The 12,237-nt window shown below is 46.9% G+C and overlaps 1 non-coding gene across 1 annotated transcript; it reads right to left on the bottom strand.

The window, feature by feature from the left end:
* Positions 1-2,517: 2,517 nt before the first annotated feature.
* trnal-caa (transfer RNA leucine (anticodon CAA)) lies at positions 2,518-2,631 on the bottom strand. The gene is made up of 2 exons: positions 2,594-2,631; positions 2,518-2,563 (listed from the first exon to the last, which is right to left on the bottom strand). It is a non-coding gene; the product is annotated as a tRNA-Leu (tRNA).
* Between the last annotated feature and the right edge of the window lie 9,606 nt (positions 2,632-12,237).

The following is a 12,237-nucleotide window of genomic DNA, read 5'->3' as shown; positions in this document are numbered from 1 at the left end:
TGCCTTTCTATTCTTACTTCCAAAGTGAATAACCTCACACTTATCTACATTAAACTGCATCTGCCATGTATCCGCCCACTCACACAACCTGTCCAAGTCACCCTGCAGCCTTATTGCATCTTCCTCACAATTCACACTACCCCCCAGCTTAGTATCATCTGCAAATTTGCTAATGGTACTTTTAATCCCTTCATCTAAGTCATTTTCGGAATGGCAGGCAGTGACTAGTGGGGTACCGCAAGGCTCAGTGCTGGGACCCCAGTTATTTACAATATATATTAATGATTTGGACGAGGGAATTGAATGCAATATCTCTAAGTTTGCGGATGACACGAAGCTGGGTGGCAGTGTTAGCTGCGAGGAAGATGCTAGGAGGCTGCAGAGTGACTTGGATAGATTAGGAGAGTGGGCAAATGCATGGCAGATGCAATACAATGTGGATAAATGTGAGGTTATCCACTTTGGCGGCAAGAACAGGAAAGCAGAGTATTACCTGAATGGTGGCCAATTAGGAAAAGGGGAGATGCAACGTGACCTGGGTGTCATGGTGCACCAGTCATTGAAAGCAAGCGTGCAGGTGCAGCAGGCAGTGAAGAAAGCAAATGGTATGTTAGCATTCATAGCAAGAGGATTTGAGTTTAGGAGCAGGGAGGTTCTGCTGCAGTTGTATAGGGCCTTGGTGAGATCGCACCTGGAGTACTGTGTACAGTTTTGGTCTCCTAATCTGAGGAAAGACATTCTTGCCAGAGAGGGAGTACAGAGAAGGTTCACCAGATTGATCCCTGGGATGGCAGGACTTTCATATGAAGAAAGACTGAATAGACTAGGCTTATACTCGCTGGAATTTAGAAGAGTGAGGGGGGATCTTATTGAAACATATAAAATTCTTAAGGGGTTGGAGAGTCTAGATGCGGGAAGATTGTTCCCGATGTTGGGGAAGTCCAGAACCAGGGGTCACAGCTTAAGGATAAGGGGGAAGTCTTTTAGGACCGAGATGAGAAAACATTTCTTCACACAGAGAGTGGTGAGTCTGTGGAATTCTCTGCCACAGAAGGTAGTTGAGGCCAGTTCATTGGCTATATTTAAGAGGGAGTTAGATGTGGCCCTTGTGGCTAAAGGGATCAGGGGGTATGGAGAGAAGGCAGGTACAGGTTACTGAGCTGGATGATCAGCCATGATCATATTAAATGGCGGTGCAGGCTCGAAGGGCCGAATGGCCTACTCTTGCACCTATTTTCTATGTTTCTATAACTGGCACCATCTTTGGAGAGAAGGAATGAGTGACATTTCTGGTCGGGATGGATTGTCAGCTGCCCAAGCGAAATATGAGGTGGTGTTGATACAATTTGCGTTTAGCCTCACTCTGACAATGGAGGAGGCCTCGGACAGAAAGGTCAGTGTGGGAATGTGAAGAGGAATTCTCGTCCTCCTCCATTGTCTGAGTGAGGCTAAACGCAAATTGGAGGAACAGCATCTCATATTTCGCTTGGGCAGCTGACAACCCAGGGGATAGATACAAAATGTTGGAGTAGCTCAGCGGGACAGGCAGCATCTCTGGATAGAAGGAATGGGTGACGTTTCGGGTCGAGACCCTTCTTCAGACTGAGTCAGGGCAGAGGGAGATACAGAGATAAGGAAGTGTAAGAGCAGCGAGAGAGGACGTTGCAGAACTCTCATCGGAGAGAGGAGGAGAACTTCTTCAAAGTAGACACACCTTGAGGAGACTTCGAAGTGGAGCAGACAAAATGTTTTGGAAGGAACTGCAGATGATGGTTGAAACCGAAGATAGACACAAAATGCTGGAGTAACTTAGCGGGTCAGGTAACATCTCTGGAGAAATGCAATGGACACAAAATGCTGGAGTAACTCAGGGGACAGGACAGGGGTATGAATATTGATTTCTCTAACTTCAAGTAACCCCTCCATTCCCTCTCTCTCCATCCCTCCTCCACCCAAGTCACACCAGCTTTTCGTTCTCACCTAGCCACAGCTAACAATGACCTGTTTCCTTTATGATTGTTACTCTTTTGCATATATTTAATTAGTTTGTTCTATATCTCTCAACATCACTATCTATATTTCTTGTTTCCCTTTCCCATGACTTTCAGTCTGAAGAAGGGTCTCGACCCGAAACGTCACCCATCCAGAGATGCTGCCTTTTCCACTGAGTTACTCCAGCATTTTGTGTCAATCTTCGGTGTAAACAGGCATCTGCAGTTCTTTCCTACACATTCAATTTACACCAATCCAACATTAACCTAATTTAGTTGGTAAAAGTACATCTTCCTTTGTCCCGCCTCCCTGACATCCGTCTGAAGAAGGGTCTCGACCCGAAACGTCACCCATTCCTTCTCTCCCGAGATGCTGCCTGACCCGCTGAGTTACTCCAGCATTTTGTGAATAAATACCTTCGATTTGTACCAGCATCTGCAGTTTTTTTCTTATATTAACCTAATTTTTATTGGTTAAAATTGAACCCAAGGCTCTGGCAATGTGAGTGTGGCCCAAAATGTAGTGTGTCAGAAGTGGGATTCGAACCCACGCCTCCAGTTGGAGACCAGAACACCCACTTGACTGCAGAAGGACTTTATTCCTTGAGTCTGGCGCCTTAGACCACTCGGCCATCCTGACATACACTGTGTTAAAAATATCTGGTTTACTAATGAGAAGTGAAAGAATCAGAGAGATTTGATGTCCTTGTACTTTGGTAGTTAAGGAAACATGTAAAACAAAGAGATGCTGGTCTTTATATCTGCTGGAGTACAAAGGAGTAGAACTGATGTTGTAACCAATCTATTCTTTGATCAAAAATAGACACAAAATGCTGGAGTAACTAAGCGGGACTGGCAGCATCTCTGGAGAGAAGGAATGGGTGATGTTTCGGGTCGAGACCCTTCTTCAAACTTCAGTTAGCGATAAGGGAAAGGAGAGATATAGACGATGATGTAGAGAGATGGGTGCAACTTGGGTGGGGGAGGGAATAGAGAGAGAGGGAATGCCGATGCTACCTGGTGAGAGAAATCAACATTGAAGCCACCTTCAGAGTAGTTTTGGTAATGCATCCCAGAAAGGATGTATATGGACTGTGAAGAGGATTTTTGAGGCAATCCTGAACTCCAAAGGTAATTTACCATGAGAATTTACTCAAAGTAGAGTTGTATTTCTTAGAAGTTGAACTGTATTTGAGAGTATTGGCAATTTGGGAGAGGTTGGATAAACTTGGATTGTTTTCTCTGGAGCACGGAGTTTTAGGTTAGACCTGAGAGAAGTATATAAAATTATGAGAGGCATAGATAGGGTAGACAGTCTCTGGACGTTTTTCCCTGTGTGGAAATTTCAAAGACTAGAGGGCATAGATTTAAGGTGAGAGGGGCAAAAGTTTAACAGAGGTGTGTTGGGTGTATTTTTTACACAGAGGGTGGTGAGGTCCTGGAATGTGCTGCATGGGGCAGATTTGATAGTGGTATTTCAGAGACTTTTAGATAGGCACATGGATCTGCAGTGAATGGGGGTAGAGGGATCACGTGCGGGCAGAAGAGATTAGTTTAACCTAGCATCATGTTTTGATTGACCAAAGGGCCTGTTTCTGTGCTGTTCTGTACTATGCTCTACGTTAAATGAGATAGTTTTCTCGTGTGATGTACTTTCTGAAACATTTTATTACATTTAAAAGAATTTTAAAAGGATGTTGCCGGGACTCGAGGGTCTGAGCGATAGGGAGAGGTTGAGCAGGCTAGGGCTCTATTCCTTGGAGCGCAGGAGGATGAGGGGTGATCTTGTGGAGGTGGATAAAATCATGATAGGAATAGATCGGGTAGCCGCACAGAGTCTCTTGCCCAGAGTAGGGGAATTGAGTACCAGAGAACACTGGTTTAAGGTGATGGGGGGAAAGATTTACAGTAATAGGAATCGGAGGGGTATGTTTTTCACACAAAGGAAGGCGGATGTATGGAACGAGCTGCCAGAGGAGGTAGTTGAGGCAGGGACCATCCCAATATTTAAGAAACATTTATACAGGTACATGGACAGGACAGGTTTGGAGGGATATGGGCCAAATACAGGTATGTTGGACTAGTGTAGATGGAAAGTATTGGCCAAAGGACCCATTTCCATGCTGTCAGAATGATTGACTCTGTGACTCTATAATATTAATTTGCAAGAATACAATGATTTCTATAAAACAGAATGTTAATAATCAATTAAATTATTACGTAAGCATATTACGCACTGACAGGATAGAGTACTGTCTAGATTGTGTTGCTGCAGACCTGTACAGCTTAGGTGTTTTATTTTTTGAAGCAATCTGAACAATATTTTTTCTAACGTAGAACTAAAATGAAGCAGCAGGTGTCAGCGACATTCTGGGAGAGCCCACAATTCCTCTGACAATTACGTCACGAGGAATTTGCTGCAGATGAGAGGACGGTTAGAAATATTTTAAAAGGAGTTCTTAAAAAGGACGATTAAAAAGAAGGGTCTCGACCCGAAACGTCACCCATTCCTCCTCTCCAGAGATGCTGCCTGCCCCGCTGAGTTACTGTGTCTATCTGTCTTCGGTTTAAAACAGTAGTTCCTCCCTACAAGTAAAAATATTATGTGTTTGGTGAAAGGAACACAAATGCATCAACATTATCGATGGGCGGGCTTTCACTTCAGAGCAGAAGAAGGATCTTTGGCCCTTCAGGCATGTTCTACCATTTAATTTTGTTCGGTACCTTGGTACCGAATGACAAATAAAGCTCTTGTATCTCTGTATGTATTTAATGTGATTATGGTTGTTATTCCAGCTTGTGTCCATTTTCCTACACGATCCCATCTCCTTGATTCCCTTAATATCCTTGATCTTTCAGTGAACTCAGAGACTAAGCCATAACGTCGAAGACCATTCCATGGCCAAGACGGAAGAAGTTTCTTCTCATCTCACGGCGTGGGGGGGGGGGGGGCTGCCAAGAGAACAAAGAGGGACCTGGTGTGGGCAGGGCGGGCGCCAAGAGAACAAAGAGGGACCCGGTGTGGGGGGGCGGGCGCCAAGAACAAAGAGGGACCTGGTGTGGGGGGGGGCGGGCGCCAAGAACAAAGAGGGGACATTGGGAATAGACACAAAAAGCTGGAGTAACTCAGCGGGACAGGCAGCATCTCCGGAGAAAAGGAATAGATGACATTTCAGGTCGAGACCCTTCTTCAGACTGGGAGTCAGGAAAGGGAAACGAGAGATATGGATGGTGATGTGGAGAGATATGGAACAAATGAATGAAAGATATGCAAAAAATTAACGATGACCAAGGAAACAGGCCATTGTGAGCCGTGGGCTGGGTGAAAACGAGTACAGACAATGAGACTCAACAAAATGACTTTGAAGCTGGTACGACTTGGTTGGGGGAGGGATGGAGAGAGAGGGGGGATGCATGGGTTACGAAGTTAGAAAAATCAATATACATACCACTGGGTTGTAAACTGCCCTAGTGAAATATGAGATGCTGTCCCTCCAATTTATGTTTGGAGACTGCATTGAACACTTTGTAACTTTGTCGGCCAGCGCCCTATACTCTTTGCATACTTGGCGTATGGTCGGCAAAACAACAAATCTCACTGTGACATTTCACATGTGATAATGAGGTATCGATCAATCCATCAATCAATCAATCAACCCTTGGTTCTAGATTCTTCAGCCAGGGGAAACATGCACCCTGTCAAGATTTTTAACACCTTTGCAAGTTTCAATGAGATGGAGCAAAAATCATAGAAGGTAGAGACAAGGAACTGCAGATGCTGGAATCATGCATAGAACACAAAGTGCTGGCGGAACTCAGCAAGTTAGGCAGCATCTCTGGAGGACATGGATAGGTGACGTTTTGGGTAGGAACTAGGGTCGGCAACTTCCTCACTCCCGGGCGGCCACCATTGGTGGAGCGGGAGCACGTGGCCGCTGGCTGGGTGAGGTCACGTGGGGCGCGGGGCGGTGATGTCACCCTTTGTCCCTTATTTGGGAGTGAGAAAATTAGCAACCCTACTAATACGGGACTAGGGCGGTCCCGTACAGGACAAACCGATTTAGCCCAAAATACGGGATGTCCCGGCTAATATGGGACAGTTGGCAACCCTGGTAGGAACCCTTCCTGGCCCAAAACATCATCTATCCACGTCCTCCAGAGATTCTCCTTTTGTCTCACACCATCCACCTGTTCACCTCTGGACTTTGTCTAGTCATCTGACCATCAATCCCCCCCAACCCTCACCTATATCCACCTATTTACACTAGGTTTTGAAGTGCCCCCTCTCTTATCATATCATATATATACAGCCGGAAACAGGCCTTTTCGACCCTCCAAGTCCGTGCCGCCCAGTGATCCCCGTACATTAACACTATCCTACACCCACTAGGGACAATTTTTACAATTTTTTTACATTTACCCAGCCAATTAACCTACATACCTGTACGTCTTTGGAGTGTGGGAGGAAACCGAAGATCTCGGAGAAAACCCACGCAGGTCACGGGGAGAACGTACAAACTCCTTACAGTGCAGCACCCGTAGTCAGGATCGAACCTGAGTCTCCGGCGCTGCATTCGCTGTAAAGCAGCAACTCTACCGCTGCGCCACCGTGCCGCACTAGCATTCCTCCCCCACCCCCAAACAGTCTGAAGGGTTCTGACCCGAAACGTTACCTATCCATTGACTTGGCCCCCACAGCCATCCGTGGCAATAATGTCCGCAGATTCACCACCGTCTGACCAAAGAATTTCTTTAGCCAGAGGCTGATGAATCTGTGGAATCCATTGCCACAGATGGCTGTGGAGGCCAAGTCAATGGGTATTTTTAAGGTGGAGATTGACAGATTTTTGATTAGTAAGGTTGTCAGGGGTTATGGGGAGAAGGCAGGAGAATGGGGTTGAGAGGGAAAAATAGACCAGCCATGATTGAATGGCGGAGTGGACTTGATGGGCTGAATGGCTTAATTCTGCTCCTAGAACTTGTGAACATGACGTTTCCATGTTCTCCGGAGATGTTGCCTGACCCTATGAGTTACTTCAACACTTTGTGTCGTTCTCTTTGTAAAACAGCATCTGCAGTTCCTTGTATCTGTATTTATTTGTTGGATAGGATCGAATCGCCAGCAGTTAGTCTTGTCATGGTTTATGTGGTGAGTGTTGCTATGGGGTTCAGGACTGGCCTACTGGTGTTGAGTTGGGAGCACAGAGAAATCAAAGCATCAACAAGATGTTGGTGTGGTCACACTAAAGAAAATTTTGACAAAAAGTGAAAACATTTACGAGGAAGAGGGAAACTATTTATGGCGGGAGTGTACAGAGAATTTAACAAGAGCTAAAGCAGCAAAAAAGCATTGAAAAAATACCTAAGCAGTAATTGCATTGAGCATAGAACAGTACAGCACAAGAACGGGCTGGCAGGGAAAGATAGATCAGCCATGATTGAATGGCTGAGTAGACTTGAAGGGCCGAATGGCCGAATTCTGTTCCTGTCGCTTATGAACTTATGAATCAAAAACACAACAAATAGAAATGGAAATGCAATGAAAGATTCGGTTACATAGATCACCATGAAAATGGAACATAAGTGGGAATAAAAGAAGTCTTTAGGCAGCAGAAGTTAAATGCCAATGGACTTGCACATAAAACAAAAAGTGGAAGTAACATAAAATGCACATCATTGCTCGATGTTGCAATAAAACTATGCAATTAAAATTGCAAAGGTCAAGAGGTAAGATTGCATAAAACTAAAGATATATACACAAATGCTGGAGTAACTCAGCGGGTCAGGCAGCACCACTGGAGAGAAGGAATAGGTGGGGACCTTCTTCAGACTCAAAAGCTTGGGCAGCTGCTCAAAATAGCTCAATAGCTGCTCGAACCATGGTCAGTGGTCGATGAGAGCGTGGGGGAACTGACGTGGGGGCTGAGGGGAAGAACAATGGAGGACCCGGCGCAGGGGGACCGCTGTGAGGGACGGGGAAGAACAATGGAGGAACCGGAATGAGTGACAATAGACAATAGGTGCAGGAGTAGGCCATTCGGCCCTTTGAGCTAGCACCGCCATTCAATGTGATCATGGCTGATCATTCTCAATCAGTACCCCGTTCCTGCCCTCTCCCCATACCCCCTGACTCCGCTATCTTTAAGAGCTCTATCTAGCTCCCTCTTGAAAGCATCCAGTGAATTGGCCTCCACTGCCTTCTGAGGCAGAGAATGCCACAGATTCACAACTCTCTGAGTGAAAAAGTTTTTCCTCATCTCCGTTCTAAATGGCCTACCCCTTATTCTTAAACTGTGGCCCCTGGTTCTGGACTCCCCCAACATGCGGTGTGGGCGAACAAAGGAGGAGCCATCGTACTTTGTAACTTTGTCAGTGCCTTAGCTGGCCGCTATTAGTATACCTTGGGTATGCAAGCAAAGAATTTCAAGTATTCAATAAAGTATTCCATTCAATGAGTTGACAATAAAGTATTCCATTCCATAAGAGCAAAATAATACAATAATCAGTATCAGTATTGGGGGGGGGGGGGGGGGGGGGGTGAGAGAAGAGAGAGGCAAAAAGAAAGGAGAAACTGTAGGAAAGATGTGCAACAAAGGAATCAGGGCTAAAATAAAAGAATGATCAAAAAGCAAAGGACTGCAGGTACATTTAAATCAGTGCTAGCTGTGACATCAAGGCCTGTGGATCAGGAAGAAAGGAAACTGTAGAACAGGGCACTAAGTAAGGTAGTGAGGGAAGCACAGTGGCGCAGTAAGGGTGGCACGGTGGCACAATAGCTTGGCACGGTGGCACAATAGCTTGGCACGGTGGCGTAGTTGTAGAGCTGCTGCCTCACTGCCTGAGAGATGGAAAGAGGAGGTAGATGTAAAAATGTTGTAGGGAAAGCACAAGAAGAGCGATTCACATGGATTTAAATGAAAATCATCATAGAAGACTATAACGTGCTTTTTTCCTACTGAATATTTTATTTTATCCAGAATAAATCAAATGAAGCAGTTCCTTGGAGAGACAAGAAACTGCAGAAGCTGGATCTACAGCCAGAAACAGTTCTGAAGGAACTCAGCCAGTGAAAATACAGGAACGAAGGAGATTACAGAGAGTGGTGGACACGGTCGGTCCATCAGACACTGACCTCCCCACCATCAAAGGTATCTATACAAGGTGCTGCCTCAAAAAGGTCTGCCGCAATCATTAAAGATGCACATCACCCTGGCCAAGCTCTCATTTTGCTTCTACCATCGGGAAGGTCATAAGGAATAATAGAATTAGGCCATTCGGCCCATCAAGTCTACTCTGCCATTCAATCATGGCTGATCTATCTCTCCCTCCTAACCCCATTCTCTCACCTTCTCCCCATAACCTCTGACACCTGTCCCACGACAAGGTAAGGTAAGGTACGGGGTTCTGGAAAGGCTGAGCACCAGATTCAAGAACAACTTCTTCCCACATGCACCGGGGGTCTTGGAACACTGCACAACACTAACCTATGCAATTAAGATTTTCTATGGGCTATGTGCAGTGAAAAGCTTTTTATGTTGCATGCTAGCCAGTCAGCAGAAAGACTACACATGATTACAATCGAGCCGTCCACAGTGTACAGATACACGATAAAGGGAATAGCGTTTCGTGCAAGATAAGGCCCAGTAAAGTTCATTTAAAGATAGTCTGAGGGTCTCCAATGTATAGATAGTAGTTCTAGGTGGTGATAGTTCAGTTGCCTGATAATAGCTGGGAAGAAACTGTCCCTGAATCTGGAGATAGACACAAACAGCTGGAGTAACTCAGCAGGACAGCTAGCATCTCTGGATAGAAAGAATGGGTGATGTTTTGGGTCAATAGACAATAGGTGCAGGAGTAGGCCATTCGGCCCTTCGAGCCAGCACCACCATTCAATGTGATCATGGCTGATCATTCACAATCAGTACCCCATTCCTGCCTTCTCCCCATACCCCCTGACTCCGCTATCTTTAAGAGCTCTATCTAGCTCTCTCTTGAAAGCATCGAGACCCTTCTTCAGACTGCTCTGGAGTTAAGTGTGTTTTCACACTTCTGTAATGGTTGTTTTAAAAAATATGCCATTGCTTCCTCTCAAAATGAACAAACATATTTAGGAGTACAGGTGCAGGGTTCCTTGAAGGTCAAGTTGCAGGTAGATACGGTGGTCAAAAAGGCTTTTGGCACTTTGGCCTTCATCAGTCAGAGTATTGAGTCTAGAAGTTGGGAGGTCATGTTACAGGGGAATGAGACGTTGGTGAGACTGCATTTTGAATATTGTGTTCAGTTCTGAGCACCATGTTATAGGAAAGATATTGTCAAGTTTGAAAAGATTCAGAAACTATTTGCGAGGATGTTGCCTGGACTAGAGGGTGTGAGCTATTGGAATAGGTTCAGTAGGCTGGGTCTCTATTCCATGGAGCGCAGGAGGATGAGGGGGGGATCTGATAGAGGAGTATAAAATCATGAAAGGAATAGATCGGGTAGATGCACAGCTTCTCTTGCCCAGAGTAGGTGAATCGAGGACCAGAGGACATAGGTTTAAGGTGAAGGAGAAAAGATTTAATAATAATAATAATAATAATAATAATAATAATAATAATAATAATAATAATATTCATTTATTGTCATTGCAACGAGTACAACGAAATTAAAAAATAGCCAATCCTGACGGTGCGTACAAACATATATGCAATAAATGCAAAAACAAATAAATACATAAATACAATTAAATACAATTATGTTAAGTACAAAGATTTTTTAGTGTTGCCTAGTGCAAAGGTAGTGTTCAGTTCTCGTATGGCCCTGGGGTAAAAACTGTTCTGAGGGGTAACTTTTTCACACAAAGGGTGGTATGGGTGTATGGAACAAGCTGCCAGAGGAGGTAGTTGAGGCTGGGTCTATCCCATTGTTGAAGAAACAGTTAGGCAGGTACATGGACAGGTTTGGAGGGATATGGACCAAACACTGGCAAGTGGGACGAGTGTAGCTGGGACATTGTTGGCCGGTGAAGGGCCTGTTTCCACGCTGTGTGTCACTCTATATTTAATGTGATAAGATGCATTTTATACACGATTAATGAATGTTATACTTTCCCCCACACCCCACCCCCTCCACCCTCCCCTACACCTCCACCATCCCCTACACCCCCCACCATCCCCACCCGCTACACCCCCAACCCTCACCCCCTCCACCATCCCCACCCCCTACACCCCCATTCCCACCCCCTACACCCCCATTCCCACCCCCTACACCATCCCCACCCCAACACCCTCCCCACCCCCTACACCCCCCACCATTCCCACCCCCTACACCCCCATCCCCTACACCACCTCCACCATCCCAAACCCCTACACCATCCCCACCCCCTACACCACCTCCACCATCCCCACCCCTACACCATCCCCACCCCCTACACCCCCATCCCCACCCCCTCCACCCCCTACACCACCTCCACCATCCCCACCCCCTACACCACCTCCACCATCCCCACCCCCTACACCATCCCCACCCCCTACACCATCCCCACCCCCTACACCACCTCCACCATCCCCACCCCTACACCCCCATCCCCACCCCCTACACCCCATCCCCACCCCCTACACCCCCATCCCCACCCCCTACACCATCCCCACTCTACACCACCATCCCCACCCCCTACACCCCATCCCCACCCCCTACACCACCATCCCCACCCCCTACACCACCATCCCCACCCCCTACACCATCCCCACCCCCCCATCCCCTACACCCCACCCCCTACACCCCCATCCCCTACACCCCACCCCCTACACCCCACCCCCTACACCCCCATCCCCACCCCCCATCCCCTACACCCCACCCCCTACACCCCACCCCCTACACCCCCATCCCCACCCCCTACACCATCCCCACCCCCTACACAACCTCCCCCATCCCCATCCCCATCCCCACCCCCTACACCATCACCATCCCCATCCCCATCCCCATCCCCATCCCCATCCCCATCCCCATCCCCATCCCCACCCCCTACATCCCTCACCCCAATGAGTTAGCTGTGAACATGACATTGTTTTTATGCATTGACCGACCGCGCACGTTTTTTTTTTCCTCCTAAATTGTCCCTCATGTTATTTTTATCTCCCTCCCGCTCTCCCCCCCCTGTCCGCGCCGCCGGGCATTATATTACATTGTGCGCAGGGTTGGAGGCGGGCCCTCCCGCACAGACCGACTCTGGAGGAAGGTGGAGCTCGGGGGAGGGGGGGCATCGCAG

This window comes from Rhinoraja longicauda, chromosome 15 (genome assembly GCF_053455715.1).
Source record: "Rhinoraja longicauda isolate Sanriku21f chromosome 15, sRhiLon1.1, whole genome shotgun sequence".
Classification (NCBI taxonomy): domain Eukaryota; kingdom Metazoa; phylum Chordata; class Chondrichthyes; order Rajiformes; family Arhynchobatidae; genus Rhinoraja; species Rhinoraja longicauda.
This window is presented reverse-complemented; position numbering and strand designations above follow the sequence as displayed.